General features: G+C 45.4%; 1 pseudogene; it reads right to left on the reverse strand.

Moving 5' to 3' along the window:
• Window positions 1–44: 44 nt before the first annotated feature.
• On the reverse strand, window positions 45–874 carry LOC118625573 (annotated as a pseudogene).
• Window positions 875–19163: the final 18289 nt, after the last annotated feature.

A 19163-nucleotide genomic window follows, 5' to 3' on the forward strand; every position in this document is an offset into this window, starting at 1 on the left:
GGTGCTTGTTACAGTCAACATCTCTGCTACAGGCGCCTGTTGAATTACCAGTTATCCGAGCGCAGCAGCTGCTCCTTACCATTTATAGTTAAGGACTTTAACTGGCTGTCTTCTTCGGCTTTTACTCTCTCTTGACCATTCTCAACAATTCTCTTGGTAGTGATTTTTCTTCCGTTAACCATTTTGGTAAAAGTCGGCAGGGATTTGAAGTTGCACATCCCACTACCACCAAGTGCCATGGAAGAGAATGAAGAGAGGCCTTCACAAACTATTGACCCCAAGGAAGTAAATCCTGTTTCAAAAGAAGAAAACCCTCCTCTGAAGATGGAAATCTGCTGAAGGCAGAGATCAGCTTCCCCTGCCCAGTTTCCTGCTCTCACGGGGGCCTTGCCGAGCCCCCCAAAAGTTGTCAAATGAGTCTTTGAAGAACTCCCATGAGAACGGGTCCTTTCCACCAAAACATTCCCTGAACACGCTATCTGGGTTCCAGACTCAAACAGGTTGTCAAAATGACTTCCACCTCCATCATTTAATCCTTCTCTGCCATCTCTGTCGCAGACGGCTCATTTGTTAGCCTCTGAGAGCCCCTCGGACGCCTCGGCTACTTGTTCGCATCTCCTCTCCACTGCTCTATTCTCAGGGTTTTTATCTGATGCCGCTTCAGTGCCAGTTTCCAGTACGCCTGTCTCATGCCCCTGGCGGCGGCACCAAGAAATGAAAACTGAATTGAATGCTTACTCTCCCCAGGACTCTTCTTGACAGAGGCATGTTTTAAACAACTGGGCCTAGATATTAGACTTTGTTTACTGCTAGAGCTGTCTCTTTGTCCTCTGGGTGGAAATGACGCCAAATCTGCAGTCTCTATCACGCGCATCCCAGTGAGTTTGAATGTTCACGGAATTTCAGGTGGCCCAGGAAGGAAATGGATGTGTACTCCCAGTGCCTCCTCGCCTGCAGGGAGTGCATTCCTGTCACTTTTCGCCACTTCTGGCAGAGGCCCGGGAGGGGGTCCTTCTTGCTGACTTGCAGACGCCATGTCTGCTATGCTATGGATTCCATGATTCTTGTGGGAAAATCCACTCCAGTTCCAGCTCTGAGATTGAGGTACCGGGAACTCGTCTCTGACCCAGCTTCTCTGTCGAAGCACAAGAAAAGCTTCCAGTGTATTCCATAGCACCCATGTCCCCCCCCCCCCCTTTGCCTTGTCTACTACAGGACTGTCCATATGCTGCCTTATCATGTCAGGAAGAAGGCTGAGGGCCCCTCTGTTCAGTGGCCAAGTCCATGCCCTCTGTGATTAAGTTGTGTGTGCTGGGAATATTTTCCTCTAACATATTATTGCTGTTTACCACCATGGTGACTTTTATTATAGAGTAGTTAGAGCTGTCTCAGAATTCTCCTTTATAGACTGATTCCGAGTTCTGTGTCTTAGGAAAGACTATCCCCAACTAGGATAATTAAAAGAGTAGAAGGGAATACAATTAATTTGTTTCTGTATGTATTAGTTTTCTATTTCTGTGTAACCGCTAACATAGCAGATTTAAAAAACATAGATGTATTACTCAGTTTCCCTGGATCGAGATTTCAGGCCTGGCTTACCAGGGGCCTCATGTCAGGGCCTCACAGGGCTGTAACCCAGGTGTCAGCCAGGGCTGGGGTCTCGTCTGAAGCTCAGCGTTCTCTTCCTGCCTCCCGTGGCAGCAGTCACTGCCCTGCAGCTGCGGGACTCATGTGGCTTCACTGTTCAAGGCCAGCAGGAGAACCTCTGACCTCCAGACGCCCTTCTAGAGGCTCGCCTGATTAGGCCAGACCCACCCAGGGTAATTTCCCTTTTGATTAACTCAGAGTCACTGATTGACATCCTTAATTATATTTCAAAAATCCTTTTGCCTTTGCCACTTAACAGAACCTCATCACAGGAGTGACATTTCTCATCGTGTGCAGGTCCCACTCACTCTCAAAGGAAGGAGATTATACAGGGTTTGTACACCAGGAGGTGAGAATCTTGAGAGGGGGTCATCTTAGAATTCTGTCTACCACACTGTATTTTATAGCTTCTAAATGAAAGATTAGAATTTAGATCACATGTATATAGTAGTAAGTACGTACAAGAAGTTCTGCTATAACACAAAACCTCATATTCTGCAAAATAACACACTAAAAATAATAGGGCTTATGAAAAAAATTCAGGGAAGGCCACTCAAAGCCTAAGGTACTTTGTAACTAGAGCACTAAAAAGACAACAAGACTCCTAATAAACTTCCTAGCATAGTTTAAAAGACAGTTTAAAAACTCAATAAAAAAATAATACGTTATAGCAAATATAGACCTCTACCTAACAAAGAAAAAAAAATGAGTATAGTGCAATAGTTGGGGGAGTAAGAAAAGCCTGGGACTACTAAATATAGCAATAATGGAATGTTCAAAGACTAGGGAAACCTTACAACAAATGTGTTACTAAGCTGAGCCAAGAGGAAAATCTGGGGTGAACAGGAATTATGTGCAGAATTGTCTTCCTTTTCAGATTGTGCATTGAGCTGTTTTAGCTCATGTTGTGGTCAGCAAAACTTGAACTTGCGAGGGAACATTGACTATGAAAATGACTTCTACATTATACTGACGTGATTTGTTTATTTGTCAATAGTGTTTGAGCTAATTTGTGTTCCAGAAACTCGTGTTGTAGCAGGAGACTGTAAAATGTTTAATTGCTCCTCTATTGTTACAACACTATTTATTGAATAGACTGTCATTTCTCCTCTAGTAATTTTTTAAATGTTGGTTTTTATTTTATTGTTGTATATGTGCACATAGTCAAGTAGTCCTTCAAGACTTACTACAAAAATAGCCGTCTCTGTGCATCTGCACCCATTCCCTGCTCCTTGAGGCAGCATTTAAATTCTTCAGTTGATTCTTTAGGAATCTACTGCTATAGCTCTAACTGCATGCTTATATGGCTGTTTCTTGATTTTTTTTTTTTTTCTCCAGTGTAGCCATTATCATTAACTCTCTAGGGAAGATAAAGATTTAGCTCATGTTCACTCTTCTGCCTTGTCCTATCACACCAAACCACCCATTCTTTCCTCCCCCTAATGTAACTGTACTGTAATTTCTGTTGGAGCTCTGTTCAGGGTATGCACTGGTATGACTATAATACTAATCATACCCGATCCACAAGGTAGTTGGAGATTCTTTTTCCTTTTTGGCCTACCATCTTTTATTGCCTAGAGTGAATAATTGATTAAAACATTTTTGTTCAGTTTTCATGTACATATTAATCCAATTCTAAACTTTCCCCCAGGTATGTAAATCTCTTTGAATACATTCAAACATTCAGATATATTAGACATTCTATTAATTTAATCTTTTAAAATAATCTGCTGTGGGTCCCTCTGACCTGCTTTATTCTAGATTAGCTACTTTTTAGCATTGGCTGCTCTCTCTCAAGAGGTTTTTTTTCCTAATCCTAACCCAAGGACATTCTTGCATTTATCTTCAAATAGAGCAGGAGGGAGAGAGGGAGAAGGAGAGAGAGAGAAACACCGATGTGAGAGAGACACATTGAGTGGTTGCCACCCATACGACCTCAACCAGGGCCAGGGACAAACCGCAACAGAGGTATGTGCCCTTAGCGGGAACCGAACCCAGGCCTCTCTGGTGTGTGGGCCGACGTTCTAACCACTGAGCCAAACCATCCAGGGCTCAAGAGGTTCTGTTGAAACTTTCCTTCATCATCATCCTGGCTGTGTCAATTGGAGCATGTTTTATTTCACCCTGACCCTTGATTGAGAATTTGGCTGGCTATAGAATTTTAGGTTGGAAATAACATTTTCTCAGAAGTATGAAAGCTTTGACCCATTATATTCTTACTTTTAGCAATGCAGTTGAGAAATCCAATGCTATTCTGATTCTTGTATCCAAATCATTTCTATGCAACTAGTTTTTGAAAATTTCTGGAAACTTACAGGATCTTCTCTGACTCTGGTGTTCCATGATTTTATGTTGCTGATATCTTGCTGTGGTACCAGTTTTGATCTCCATACTTGGTGTTTGGTAAGTCCCTTCCGTGTAGAAATACATGTCTCTTTCAGTTTCGAGAAAGCTTCTGGGGTTATTTCTTGGATAATTTCCTTCCCTCCATTTTCTTTGTACTCTTATTCTGGGAACTCTCATTACTCAGATATTGGACCTGCTAGACTGGTCTTTTCATTGTCTCTTTGCTCTCTTCTGGAATACTTTTCTTGCTGAACTTCTTTGCATTCCTTTGCAACTGGTAATGTAGTATGTGTTGGGCTTGACTCCGCAATAGCCACTGCCCCTTTCCTCATCTGCATAGGAGCACAGATTGACCCCTGTGATAGGCATTGGCGTTGTTTTCTAATATTTCTGGTTCCCTCTCCTTCTGGGCAAATGGTCCCCTTGTAGCTGGGTGGGGCAGCATGCTCAGTCCTGGCTAATATGTTGTAGATGAAAATGCTGCGTGTTTTTTAAGCTGGAGAATTGAATCGCCAGTGCTGGACTTTCCAGAACTCTCTTTTCCTCTTGTATGGTGATCAGCACCACTACAGATACCGGTTACTTCATCAGTCTGGGTCCCAGTGCGGATGATGCTGAGCAGAGCCCCCAGTGGACCATAATGGACAAGATCAAAACACAAAGAGGTCGGGAGTGTTTCTTACCAGAGTGAACCTAACCTGTTCTGAAACAATCTCAGCTCCAAAGGAAGTGCCTGGAGTTTCCATCCTGCTTGCCAGAGATTTGTTCATGAATATGGGCCCAAGACAACCAGCATCCTTCTGGTCATCTATTTTCCTAAATTGACTTCTTTAGACTAAAGGAACACAGTTTATTTGATGGTTGAAGGAAAATAATTCCTCTCACTCTCTCTCCTCCTCTAGTCCATCTATTGAGAACACAGATGTGATGATGAGGAGACTCATCCTTAAAATTAAAAATTCAGCTGAGAAACAAAAGGATGTTGGGTCCTTGATGAGCCTGTTGAGCAACTGGACCTACCACTGCTGGAGTCTGCTCCATGCTTTTGACTGTAGTTGTGAAGGGAGCCATTATGCTTGAGCCATTTTGAGGTTGATCTCTTGTTATTTAGGGTCCAAAACATTCTAATGACTATGTGCATAATAATACCACCCTCCAAGTTGATGGAGAGCTAATTAAGATACAATGCCCGTAGTAAACATCCAGTGTTTTAATTTATTTCTTTATCTTGTGCTTCCTGTATTTAAAATTAGTCTTGTCCATTAAAGTCATTAAAGGAGAGACATTGTAGATTCAAGTTAGCGAAGTAGTGCAACTCTTTCACACCTAATTTTTCTGAGTGGCTGGGTGTTATTTTTGTACTGTTCATTTATGATTATGTAATTACACTCATCCTGTTCTGAAAGATTTGAGGCAGCTTGCTATTTGATTATCACAGCCTGAGTTTGGAAAGATTTGTCTAAAGTAAAACCACAAAGAAATCACTAGAGCAGTAACTGTAGTAAGTGTTACAATTCCCAGGGTGCTGGGAAGTTGACATAAATCCACCCTCCCAGATCCCAGTTTTGTGCTTGATTTGTAAACCCATGTCAGAGATGCACCCGGGCAGAGAGGAGAGCTGCTAGCCCCGGGCACAGTCAGACGGAAGTGCGGTGTGAGGACTGAGAACAGGACTCAGCAAACTGTAGCTCGTGGGCCAAATCCAGCTGGTGCCTGAGAACAAAGGATTGTTTTTATATTTTTAAAGAGTTGCGAAGACAAAAACAAACAAACACACAAAAAAAGACATAGTCTGTGTGTGGTCACAAAGCCGAAAAGATGTCCTCTCCTCCCCTTTATAGAAAAAGTGTGCCGACTCCTAGTTAAGCTCCCAGGCTCGAGAACCAGGCAGACCCGGGTGTGAATTCTAATGAGACCCCTGTCACGTTACCCAACATCTCAGGCCTGTTTGCTCATCTGTAAAAGGAGGCTGATGCTTCCAACTTTTCAGACTTTCTGTGAGAACTGAAGGAAATTGGGTTTGCAGAGTGCTCTTCACAGAGTCAGGTAAGTATTTTAAACATACAGCTTATTTATCCTTATGATTTTTAGTTGAGCAAAGCCTCCTGGTCCCTCCTGGAGCAGGCTGCTCCCACCCATGCCGAGCTGCCCCAGAGTCTCGTCTCCCGTGTGTTGATGGCGCCGGGCCTGTCCCACACTCTGCCCCCCGCTGCAGGCAGGCACCCTATATTTTCATTAAGGGTTGATGATAAACTCTAGCACTGGAAGTTTTGCCACGTTTATGAGTAATGACTGTGGGACAGGAGCTGAGTAGCTCTCCTCGCCAGCGCAGGCAAGAATCTTTATCGGGGCAATTTTGGGGCCTTTCAGCAGCACCTTCCAACCCTCACCAGCTTCGCTGCCTGCCCAGAGCCACAGGGAGTGCGCCCTCTTGCAGGGAAGGCTGTGTTGGGGTCCTCTCTGCTCTTTCAGTGCCCTCTGGAGGCGAGTATCCAGGCAGAAGTCCAGTTGTGATGGTAAACCAGAAGGTCCAGAAGTTTGGTCACCTTATGTTTATGCAGTTCAGTGTTAGGATGAAAAATCTGTGGGTTCATTCCTTCTTCCTTCTCTCTCTCTCTTTTTTTTTTGGTTTGTTTTATGTTGTTCCTTTGTCTCTTCCTTTTAAAAAATGCTGACGGGCCCTGGCCGGTTTGGCTCAGCGGTTAGAGCGTCTGCCTGCGGTCCGGAGAGACCCGGGTTCGGTTCCCGCTAAGGGCATGTACCTCAGTTGCAGTTTGTCCCCGGCCCTGGTTGGTCATGCGGGTGGCAGCCACTCGATGTGTCCCTTTCACATCGATGTTTCCCTCTCTCTCCCTTCCTCTCTCTCCCTCCCACTCTGTCTGTACAAAAAATGGGAAAATGTCCTCGAATGAGGATAAAAAATAATAATAATTAAAAATAAAAAATGCTGACGGACACTCTGGAGCCTGAGTATCTTGTATTCTTGAGGACAGGGCAGAAAGAACCCTCTGGAGGTTTGTTCCATGAGCTGGGAGGTGATGGGAGCTGGGAGAAGCCAGAGGCTGGGATCCCACCACTGGGCAAGGCAGTCTTGTGGGGACGGGCTGCTGTGGCCTGGTCACAAGGGCACTGCCACCCAGTGGAAGCAGGTGCACCCATACCTGTGAACTCCAGCTCCAAGCCCGGCCTCTCTTTAAAAGTCACCATCTTACACTAAATCCTAAATGGTTTGGGGAACACTTTAGGGAGCTCTGCCCATTCCCTAGTGAGAGACAGAGCCATTTGACGGGAGGCTGGAGGCACAAGGGAGTGGATGGCACAGAGGATGTCATGGCCACACACGTTCGTCAAGATTATGGGATGGGCCCGGCAGGTGTGGCTCAGTGGTTGAGCATTGACCCATGCACCAGGAGGTCATCGATTTGATTCCTCGTCAGGGCACATGCCCAGGTTGTAGGCCAAATCCCCAGTGGGGAGCAGGCCGATCGATGTTCTCTCTCATCGATGTTTCTCTCTCCCTTCCTCTCTCTCTAAATCAATGAAGAAGAAAAAAAGACTATGGGATGGCAATTGGTACTTTCTGTCTGCGTGCACAGTAAAAGCTCAGAGAAAGAGAGGTGAGGAGTTTGGTGACCCCGAGCAGAGTAGATAACAGCCTGTGAGTGTGGGAGCTGTTCATCTGTGATTTAGGAGATGATTATGTCTCTGGGGGAGCAGTGCTCATTCCCTTCCTGTGACACCTTCTTGGTGTGGTTCATATCATGGGGCCCCACCCTCCTCCGTGAATGGGACTGTGTGCATCGCCTTTACCTCCAACCAAAGGTGAAGGAACCCTGAGGGGGCCAGCCTGGTCAGCCCAGCTGAGGGAATGCATGTCTGGCATTGCCCTTTTGCTAATTTATGCAGACTGTGCTCAGGCAGCTCGAGGCTAGTTAGTGATAGAAACTGACCGGGAGTTGGCGGTCATCAGGAGTGTCCGCTTTTATCCTTCAACATTGGTTATTTCTCAAGGCATTTCAAATGCATCATTTTCCTTTTTCTTTTATTAGACTTTCTCTCATTTGTATGCCGAGTCACATGGCCATAATGTGGCTACCAACTTGTCAAAACAGTTGGCAATTTTATTTCTGCCTTTACTTTCCACATATTCAAAGAGAGGGAAGAGGATTTACTTTTGGTCTCCATAGTGAAACCTGGGCACTGCTCCCAGGATGGCAGTGAACAGTCTCTTACTGCTTCATCGAGAAAAAGCATCAGGACAGGGGGTGCAGGGCAGGTGGGGGAGCCCGACAGCCGCCTGGCAGAGGGAGCCACCGTCTGGCTTTGGGGAACCCGGGTTTGTTGCTTCCCCCAAAGGTTTTTAGACCCAAAGTTCAACCTCACCTTTGCTTTTACCTTGCACATCTTCAGGCTCACCTGGGTCACCCTTCCAGAGTCCCCTCTACTGAGGGGTGAGGGCTGATGACAAACAGAAAGGGAAGGAGTTAAAAACATAAGTTTTTTTCAGTTTGAAAACTGAAAAATCCTTCTCAGTCCTCATATGCTTTCCTCCCCTCTCCCATCCACATCCCTTTTTCTCCACAGCCTACTGGAAGATTAATGTGCTTTTTCTTGCTCATGTACTCACTGAGATTTTTAAATGTTCCTGACACCTGGGGGACAGGATGTCTGATTTGACCTAAAATGTAAACAACTGACAGTTTTGCTTTTGAAAACAAAGACAGATGCTCAGAAGTGCTCTCCTCTGGTGTTGACATTCCTGGGGCTGCTTCTGTCTTATCCCACAGCGATATTAGAATTAAACGAGAGAGTTGCAAAGGGGGACATTTGCTGGACATCTTTGGTCCCTTAGTGGTAACTAGTCTTACCGCTTCCTTCTGTGACATGTAATAATGTTTGTCTTTTTGAGACAGAATGAGATTATGTTCAAACATGGAGCATCACAAACCAAAGAACTTTTCTGGGAGGAATAAAGCAAAGCACGATCCTAACACTGTTTTCTGGTGCTTCTCAGATGCGTTGAAAAGACATCGCATCTCCTGTAGGGCTTGTTAAAGCAGAGATTGCTGGGGCCTGAGCGTGTGAATTTCTAGCAAATTTCCAGGTCTTGCTGATGCCCTGACTAAGGGATCTCACTTTGAGAACCAGAGCATGAAAAAGATTGTGGGTTCTCCATCTCAATTTGTTTCCTCAAGCGCTTTGTTCTCTTAACCGTTTCAGAAAATATTCCCAGGAGCATATCATTTTCTTTCATGAATGTGAGAAATAATGCAAATACCAAATTAAGCATCTGCCTGGCCAGCTTTGCAGCTGCTTGCCAGCCTGTGGCTGCCCCGGGAGGGCCTGGTGCGGGGGTTTGCTGGCGAAGGAACCCGCAGCCGCATGGCTTCCAGACGCCTGAGAAAGGGATGTCTGCTTGTTGTCTTCCCAGCCGTTGCTGGGAGGTCCAGGCATTTCCTGACATTTCTCCTTGCCTTGCCCAAAGCAACTTTCTTTGGTATCAATTCCAGGGAAAATAGGGCCAGCAGAAGGAGGATTCAGTCTTTGCCAAAGTCTCTGGATTGGAACTTTCCTATCATAAGTGGTTGCGTTAGGTTGTGTTCTCCAGGGCTCTGATAAGAAAAGAAAAGACAAGGCTCAAATACTATAACCAAAAAAGGAAAAACGTACCAGCTCAGGTAACTGGGAAGGCCAGGGCAGGGCTCCCCAGCTGTCCTCAAATGAGATCTCTGTGTCTGTCAGCTCACTCTGTGTGTATTGGCACAGCCACCTGGCCCCGAGGGCCCGCCGGAGCGGAGTGTTACGGGCGCTGGGGAGAGGCAGCCCATTCACAGTAGGAAAACAGAGAGAAAAGGAAGAGGTAACACTGCCTTTTTAATGCTTATCCCTTCATCATAAATGTTTTTCCTCCTAATTCCTAACTACCTGTAACCAACCTGTAAATCCTTCATCATCCCCCCCCGTGGAGCCTTCCCTCACCCCCTGAGCAAGCAGTGAGGCCCCTTTTTCCGGGTGCCACCAGCAGTTCCCAGTGCAAGGGGTGTAGTCATATTAAACACGGGGGCACTGCTGGGTACTGCCCAGACACTTACTGGGTCTCTGGCTTCTTTGAGCCAGTTACTTCAGCAATCTGTGCCTTAGTTTTCTCATCATAAATGAACATAATGTGCCCACCTCCTAGAGCTATAAAAGGAACAAATCAAACAATATTAAAAGTGCCAGGATGGTGTCTGGCACAGCAAACGCTCTCAACAAGTGTTTTCCTTCATTCCCTTGTTTCTTCTGCACGCTGCCCATTTTCTACTGCATGTGACTGGTTTTGGTAACAGAGCCCTGCGGCCCTCTTCTCATAGGCTGGGCTTTTTTTTTTTTTAATTGATCTGAGAGAGAGAGATTTATTGTTCCACTTAGTTATGCATTCATTGGTTGATTTTTCTATGTGCCCTGAATGGGGATTGAACCCACAACCTTGAAGTACTGAATGATGCTCTAACCAGTTGAGTCACCAGCCAGGTAGGGTGGGCCTCCTTGACTACAGAAGACGTCCTGAGCCATAAACTGTAGAACTTCATGGTGGGTATATTTTACCACAGGCTTAAAAAAAAAAAAAAAGAATTTATGGTCACATTCTGGTTTGAGAAACACTTTCTTAAAAAGGAACCTTTACTCTATGGACATTTTTCACTTGTTGATTATTGCTATTAAAGAGAAGTTTGGTTTTTTTTTTTTTCTTTATTGATTTTTTAGAGAGAGAGAGAATGGAAGGAAGAGGGAGAGAGAGAGAGAGAGAAACATCAATGAGAGAGAACATCGATTGGCCGCCTCCTGCATACCCCCAACTTGGGGACTTGGCCCACAACCTGGGCATGTGCCCTGACTGGGAATGGAGCTGGTGACCTCTTGGTGCATGGGTCAATGCTCAATCACTGAGCCACACTGGCTGGGCTAAAGAGAAATTTTTTTATTACAACCGGGAAAGGACATTTTAGAAAGATTATCAATGAAACAAAAACACACAGTAGTCCTCTATCCAGAGGGCCATCCACTGTCACTAAGAGAAAGTGCAGATCACAGTGGGAGAGCAAAGCGTTTGCTGGAAAAACAAAAGAAAATCAAGCAGACAGTTATGATGTGAAAGGGACTGTTAAAGGCTGTTAGCCTGGAAGACAATAATGGCTGGACGCAAAGGTCCTTTATTAGAACTCACAAAAAGGTGAAGGGGGCAGAGTCCAGAGCCTTCCCCCACCAGCACCGTTCACTCAAGTTTGGGAGAGGTCGAGTTTCCCTATGGTGACTTTGAAGCCTCTATGACATGTACACTCATTATTCGTGTGCATTTCCTATCTTCCCTACTAGATAGTATTCTTGCGGGCTGGATCTCTATCTGATTTAAACCAAAGCAGGCTCTCCTTTTTATTTTGTTTTGGTGGTGAATTGTGATGGTGATTCCCAGTCAAGGGCACGTACCTGAGTTGCAGGGTCGATCCCCCCCAATGTGGGGGGCAACCAATCGATGTGTCTCGCTCACATCGATGTTTCTCTGTCCCTCCCTCCTTCCCTCCCTCCCTTCCACTCTATCTTAAAAAATCAATGGAAAAATATCCTCGGGTGAGGACAAAAATTACATATTGTCAAAGATTCTTTGCAGAATACATGTTTCAGATAGAACCTGGGGAGCAAAGATGAGAAAGTGGACAAGGGAGACCTAGCAGAAGGAATTGGCAGAGGGAGTGGAGTTAGGGCCGGAGGCTGCTCTGAAGGGCTGGGTCTGGGCACAAGGAAGAATGTGTTCTTTGAAGAAGTAGGTTATATAAACATTCACTTCCCCAGACAGTCCAGGGTATTTTTTATTCTAAATTTGTTAAGAGACTAGAGTTTCCTTAAGGTATAGGCAACAAAGAGGATTGTCAATATGAGTTTGTTGTTTCCTCTCTTTGGTCTTGGTCAGTAGAATTCAATATTTGTCAGGTACTCAGGTGTGTCGGGAACCTGGGGGCTTATAATGCAGTCTGGCTTCTGCACCTCTTCTGAGGTGCCTTAAACCTGCTGTAACCAGTGTCCCTGTAAGTACACTCTAGGAGCAGAGTCCGATGGACATCTTTACTGCCTTAGCTCAGGGTATTGGCAAACTTCTTCTGTAAAGGGCAACACAGTAAATATTCATGGCTGTGACCATGCAGTTTCTGTCGCAGCTCGTCAGCTCTGCCATTATAGTATGAGATCAGCCATGCATGCATATCAAAAGGGCATGGCTGTGTTCCAGTGAAACTTTATTTATGGACACTGAAATTTGAATTTCATATGACTGTCAGTTATGAAATATTAAAAAAAATTTTAAGCTTTTAAAAATGTAAAAACCATTCTTGGCCTTGGGACATACAAAAACAGGTTGTGTTTGCCTGGCCAGTGTGGCTCAGTGGATTGAGGGTCATCCCATGAACTGATAGATCCTGGTTCAGTTCCGGGTCACAGCACATGCTGGGGTTGCAGGCTCGATCCCTAGTGGGGGACGTGCAGGAGGCAAGCAATAAATGGTTCTCTCTCACATCGATGTTTCTATCTCTTTCCCTTCCTCTTTCTCTCTAAAAAATCAATAAAAACATATTAAAAACAAAACAAACAAACAAAAACAGGTTGTGGGCTGAAGTTAGCATGCGGGCCACAGTTCCCTGGCCCTTCTTTTAAGGCGCCCAACTCAGTCTGATGTGCAGCCAACAGTGAGAACCCCTAGCCTACAGTCTGAGTTTCTTGAACTATAGACTTAACTTATCATTGTCTCCCATTTGGTAGGTAGGTGCTTGATAAAGGCTGAATGAATTTATTTTTGTGGATCCCCTGCATCTCCTTGCTGATGGTCAGTAAAATGAGATAACTAGGGAGCAGAGCAAGTTATGATTGCTGCTGGGATTCAGGGGTGACAGAGGTGTGGGGGAGCTGTGGCGGCCATGAAGGTATGCCATTTGGTCCTCCCTTTAAGGTGACCTGCTGTGGGGAGGGTAGCTGGAGGGCAGCTTGTGGGGAGTCATCTGCTGCTGTACTTTTGGATTCATGCTGAGGTCATGCTCTCCCCTCAGCTGCTCCCAGCTAGTACTGAACACAGTGCAGCCCAGAGCTGGGCTGATCCTGCCCAGTTCAGGCCCGTGGGGGTGGGGAGCAGTCTTTGCCCTGGGGCTCGGCTCCAGCCTGGCTGAGGCTTTCTCAGAGCTGCACTGCAGTGTGATGCTCCTTCCATCCCACCCTTCCTCCCCTCTCTCTGTTCGTAGGTCTCGGACCTGCACCGTGGCCTGAAGGTATCCCAGCTATATCTGCTTCCTCTCTCCTTCATTGTTCATAAGCCTTTGCTTCAGTAAATCTCAGAGGACCTGGACCGATGCAAGGGACACTCAGGGGACCCTTTGTGAAAAGTCGACAATCTCATTTTCTCTCAAGTTGAGGATTTTTTTTTTTTTCTTTTATCATCTCTCTCTTTCTCTAAGGAAATGGCTATGCTGATTTTAATGAATTTGATCAAAGAATCACAGTCAATGTGAAATTTCTTCCTGAGCGCTGTTATTCTTGGCTTGAGACTGGTAATTCCTTAGGGAACTTTTATGTTAAACTCATAGCTTCGAGTAACAATTCATCCTCATTCCACTTACTTGTACTAACAGGCGTGGAGTAGTCGTATCCTTGAGGCATGAGGGAGCCTGGGAGCCGCGCTCGGTGTGGGTCTCAGGACGACCCCAGCCAGGACCAGTGAGCAAGGAGGAGAGGTGGGAGGAGCGGGGCCGAGTGGACTGTCCCCAGCTTTTGCCTGTCTTCACTGTCATTCTGTACAATCTATTTGAGAAAAGACACTGAAGTTCATCTGCGGGGCAAATGAGAGCAGACAGACAAAAGCGTCAGGACTCCTTGCCAAGAACCTGAGGCCTCGTGCTAGACTTCCGTCCCGAAAGGGCACTAACGAGGGACACCTGGCCCGAGGGAACCGGGGAGAAGGGCCAGTTGGGAGAAGCAGCTCCACACCGTGGGTAGAGGCGAGCAGCGGCCACAGCTCAGGTCTCACCCTCCCCGGGCTCACTTACTTACAAGCAGAGTGACGGACTGTTCCAGCGTCGGCTTCGCAGGCAGTGAGGGCTTCCGGCAGGGCCCTGGCTGGGTTGGGCTCCGGGCCCGGTGGAGCTGGCAGAGGCCATCGGTAGGACTGCTGTGAGCCAGTCTGGGAGAGGATTCGGTGGGACGTGCCATTCAGCTGCTGGGACTGACCGAGCCAAGGGGGGCTGGGGTCACTAGCAGCTTCCGGCTTATGCGCTGAACTTGCCTGGAAACCCCAGGAGACGAGAGCCACTTCTCACAGGTTCAGTCAAAGTCCTAGGAAAAGTGTTGATTGACCAACACCTTTGAATTTTGTTCCCAAAACTGTCAAAGAGACCCCTTGTGAAAGGGGCTTTTTTAGCAAGGAAGTGGGGGTAATCTTTCCAGACGGGGGAGAGGAAACAACAGCAACCACTCTTCTTTTTGTTAATCCTCACCCAAGGATATTTTTTCCACTTAATTTTAGAGAGAGTGGGAGGCAGAGAAGGGGAGAGAGAGAAACATCGAGGTGAGAGACACATCGATTGGCTGTCTCTGGCATAACCCCAACCAGGGCTGGGAATGGAACCTGCAACCCAGGTACATGCCCTTGACCAGGAATCAAACCCAAGACCCTTCAGTATGCGGGCTGATGCTCTAACCACTGAGCGCACCAGCCAGGTACAACCAGTCTTCTTTGCAATGTGACAGGCAGCAGATCAAAGGCCAAGCCTGCTGAGGAGATGTGAAAGTGAGCTTGTTTGGAAGGTAGCTGTCCAAAGTCTAGGTAAATAGCCAGGAAAGAGAAGACCTGTCTGAAGAGGGCAGAAGAGCTGCCATAAAAGTAATAATATCAAGCTCATTCTGAATGCTGCATCAGTTACGAGGCTTTCACTTAGAATAATGAAAAATCTTACTCAACAAGTTTAAACAATAAAAAGGCAGGAAGCAGCCTCTGATCATCCAAGGTAGTCAGTGGACACAGCCAGTCCTTGCAACTGATCAGCCTGAATAAATTTCTCCCGTTGATATGCCAACAGCAATCAAGACTCAATTACAACAGAATGGTGTAAAGTCCACATGAGGGGTGCATCTTGAGGACCCAGCTAAGGTGATCAGGGAGGCTTTACCACTGGATCCTACAGGACACCTACTATAACAGGCCACCCTAGGAAGCCTGGGAGACATAGCAATTCTACCTAATACACAGAAAATGAGGAGACAAAGAAACATGTCACAAATGAAGGAACAGAACAGAACCCCAAGAGAAGAACTAAATGAAATGGAGATAAGCAATCTAACAGATGCAGAGTTCAAAACACTGTTTATAAGGATGCTCAATGAACTTAGTGAGAATTTCAGGGAACTTAATGGGGGCCTCAAGAGCATGATAAAGGACCAGTCAGAAATGAAAGATGCGCTAAATGAAATAAAGAATAATTTACAGAGAATCAATAGTAGAGAAGGTGAAGCCAAGAAGCAAACCATTGATTTGGAATATAAGGAAGCAAAAAACACTCAATCAGAACAGCAAAAAGAAAAAAGAATAAAAAAATAAATTAAAAAATGAGGATAGTATAAGGAGCCTGTGGGATAGTTTCAAGCATACCAACATTCACATCATGGGAGTTCCAGAAGGAGAAGAGAGAGAGCAAGAATTTGAAAACCTATCTGAAAAAATGATGACAGAAAACTTCCCTAACTTGGTGAAGGAAACAGACATACAAGTCCAGGAAGCACAGAGAGTCCCAAACAAGATGAACCCAAAGAGGTCCACACCAAGCCACAGCATCATCAAAATGCAAAAGATTAAAGACAAAGAGGGAATCTTAAAAGCAGCAAGAGAAAAGTAGTTAGTTACCTACAACAGAGCTCCCATAAGACTATCAGCAAATTTCTTAAAGAAACTTTGCAGGCCAGAAAGGAGTGGCAAGAAATATTTAAAAGTGATGAAAAGCAAGGATTATCCTGCAAAGCTATCATTTAGAATTGATGGTCATATAAAGAGTTTCCCAGACAAGAAAAAGCTAAAGGAGTTCATCACCACCAAACCAGTATTATATGAAATGTTGACAGTTCTTCTTGAAGAAGATTAAAAAATATGAACCATAAAATGGCAATAAATACATATCTATCAACAATTGAATCTACAAACAAAATGAGCAAGCAGAACAGTAACATTCTCACAGATACAGAGAACCTTTTGTTGGTTGCCAGATGGAAGGGGGTTGGGGAAATGGGTAAAAGAGATGAAGGGATTAAGAAGTACAAATTGGTTATTAGACTGATGAACCTCAAAGGGAAGGGTGGAGGGAGGGCAAGAAGAGAGAAACCAAAGAATTTATAAGCATAACCAACAGACATAGACAATAGTGGGGGAAGGCAAAGGGGGGTGGGAGTAGGGAGGAGAGGGTTAAGGGGGGGAAAAAGGAGGGACATCTGTAATACATTCAATAATAAAGACACATTTAAAAAGAAAAAAAAAGTTTAAAAAATAAAGGCAGGAAGCAGAGTGGCTCCAGGCTGCTCGTCGGCAGCCCGATGAGTCTTCCAGGACCGGGGTCTCTCCACCTTCCCCCTTTCCATCTCAGCATTCTGGCTCCAGCCCAGGCGAGGCTGCCTCCAACCCGAACCACGGCTTCAGCAGCTACAAGCGATGACCAAATCCAGCCACTTCTCTTCCTTGAGTCCCTCCCCTTTTTAAAATTGGGGTAAAATGCATATAACATGAAATTTGCCATTTTAACCAACTATACAATTCAGTGGTATTAAGTACACTCACATTGTCGTATAACTGTTATAAGACAGTAAGACGCTAGGAAAATTCCAGGACAAGTGGAATAGAGAAACTAAGACAGATAGTTAAGCAGCAGTTTGCAGACATCAAGTAAATCCTATCTCCCCTAAACCAGGGACACTCACCAAGGACAGAAGTGTAAACCATCCTACTCTGGGAGACACATAGCAGAAATTTAATTAATGCCATTTGCCAACCATACCCAAGGACAGATGAAGTTAAGAGAATAAATCTTATTTTGGTACATCAGCATAAAGCTGATGAATATTCTATTGAGATCCTCCCCTAAGACCTCCCCTGAATGCCCAGGCTTTAAGACCCCTCAAAACAAAGGTCCAGCACGCCCTCACCCTCCCTTCTTCCTGCACAGCCATGCATCTCCTAACCTCGGAGGGACCCCATGAGGCCTGCAACCAGGGCCGCAATGGGCAGGGGCAGTTCATCCCAGGCAAACTCCCTTTTCTCTGACCTCTCAGGGAGCCAGAGCAGACAGGCTAGGCTCATTCCCAGCCCTTCCTTCTTTTACTATCCCCAGCTTTAATAAACGTCTTCTAAAATTTACCTGGACTCGTGCTGTGAGACTTTTCCTGTACGAAGTCAAGAACCCACACACGCCAGCCCGGCCCTAGGCAGACGCACCAAGGGCCAGGTCCCTTTTCTGGTCACAACTATCACCAGCATTAATCTCCAGAACTCTTTTCCTCCTGCAAAACTAAAACGTGATGCCCATTAAATAATACTTCTGCATTCTTGATGTTAGAGAGTAAAATTCAACTGAGTACATTTGAAGATCTAATTGTCTTTATTGAGAGGTTAATAAATTGGGCAGCATCTCATCTAGCAATTAGAATGTGCTCTGAGGGGCTGTACAAAGAAGAAGGTTTAAATTTTTTTTTTTTATTATTGATTTTAGAGAGAGAGGAACTGAGAGGGAGAGAGAGAGAGAAACATCGATGAGAAAGAACATCGATTAGCTGCCTCCTGCATGCCCCCGACTGGGGATCTGGCCCACAACCTGGGCATGTGTCCTGACCGAGAATCGAACCAGCGACCTTTTGGTACATGCTTTGATGCTCATCCACAGAGTTACACCGGCCAGACCAAAATAGAAGGGTTTTATAGGCAGAAAGAGGGTGGGACAAGAAAGTTAAAAGAGTGGATTATCGCCCTGGCCAGTTTGGCTCAGCGGTTTAGAGCGTCGGCCTGCGGTCCGGAGAGACCCGGGTTCAGTTCCCGCTAAGGGCACGTACTTCGGTTGCAGTTTGTCCCCGGCCCTGGTGGGTCATGCGGGTGGCAGCCACTCGATGTGTCCCTTCACGTCGATGTTTCTCTCTCTCTCTCCCTCCCACTCTATCTGTACAAAAAATGGAAAAATATCCTCGGGTGAGGATAAAAAAAAAAAAGTGGATTATCTAAGGCTAGAGAGGATTATCCCTTGGGGGAAGGCAGGAGTTCCTACCAGGTTGATGACCTCACTGGTGCTAACCAGGGATTTCTAGATTGGTCTAACAGTCCACTTCTGGAGGGCTGAAACTGCAGCTGGGTTAGGTATTAAGTTTTGGTTTATTGACATGGCTTAACAAAAGTGATTCAATTTGGCTTAACAAAAAAAAAAACCTCCTCTCTCCCAGCCTCGGGCAACCACCATTCTACTTTCTGTCTCAATCATTTCAACTACTCTAGGTACTCAAAGTGGAATCACGCAGTATTTATTTTTTAATTCCACCTATTTTTGTATGATCTATGATTTAAGAATAATTTTTACATTTGTACATGGTTATGTTCTAAATAGTTATATAAGTACCTACATAATATCCTCAATATTGCCTCTTGGCCTATAAAGCCTAAAATATTGTCATCTTCCCTTTACAGAAAAGCTTGCCAATGCCCAGGGTAATCATGGTTGCAACTTATTCTTTAGTGCCGACCTATGTCTGGTAGAGATGAAAGGGTGAGGGGCCCCTCTCAGCCCCTACGCCAAACTCCAGCTTTGCCCAGAGCAGTTTATTTGCTTTGCATTATGGCTGATCACATCAGCCTTCATTGGAACGCAGTGGTCCTAGCTAAAACTTTGGAAAACCTCTGGGCGAAATGTTTTCTGAAGTTCCTCACAGATCCAACGTTCCATAGTCCTCCCTTTCCAGCAAATTCAATTCCAAGAATTAAAGTCAAAGTTCATCTGAAGACTTTTTAGTCATTAATGTTTAAAAAAATTGGAAGTAATATAAAAAAAATGGAGCAGCCTGGCTGGTGTGGCTCCGTGGATTAAGTGTTGTCCCATGGGCCGAGACGTCCTGGTTCAATTCCTGGTCGGGGCACA

The sequence above is a fragment of the Molossus molossus genome, unplaced genomic scaffold (genome assembly GCF_014108415.1).
Source record: "Molossus molossus isolate mMolMol1 unplaced genomic scaffold, mMolMol1.p scaffold_m16_p_11, whole genome shotgun sequence".
Lineage (NCBI taxonomy): Eukaryota > Metazoa > Chordata > Mammalia > Chiroptera > Molossidae > Molossus > Molossus molossus.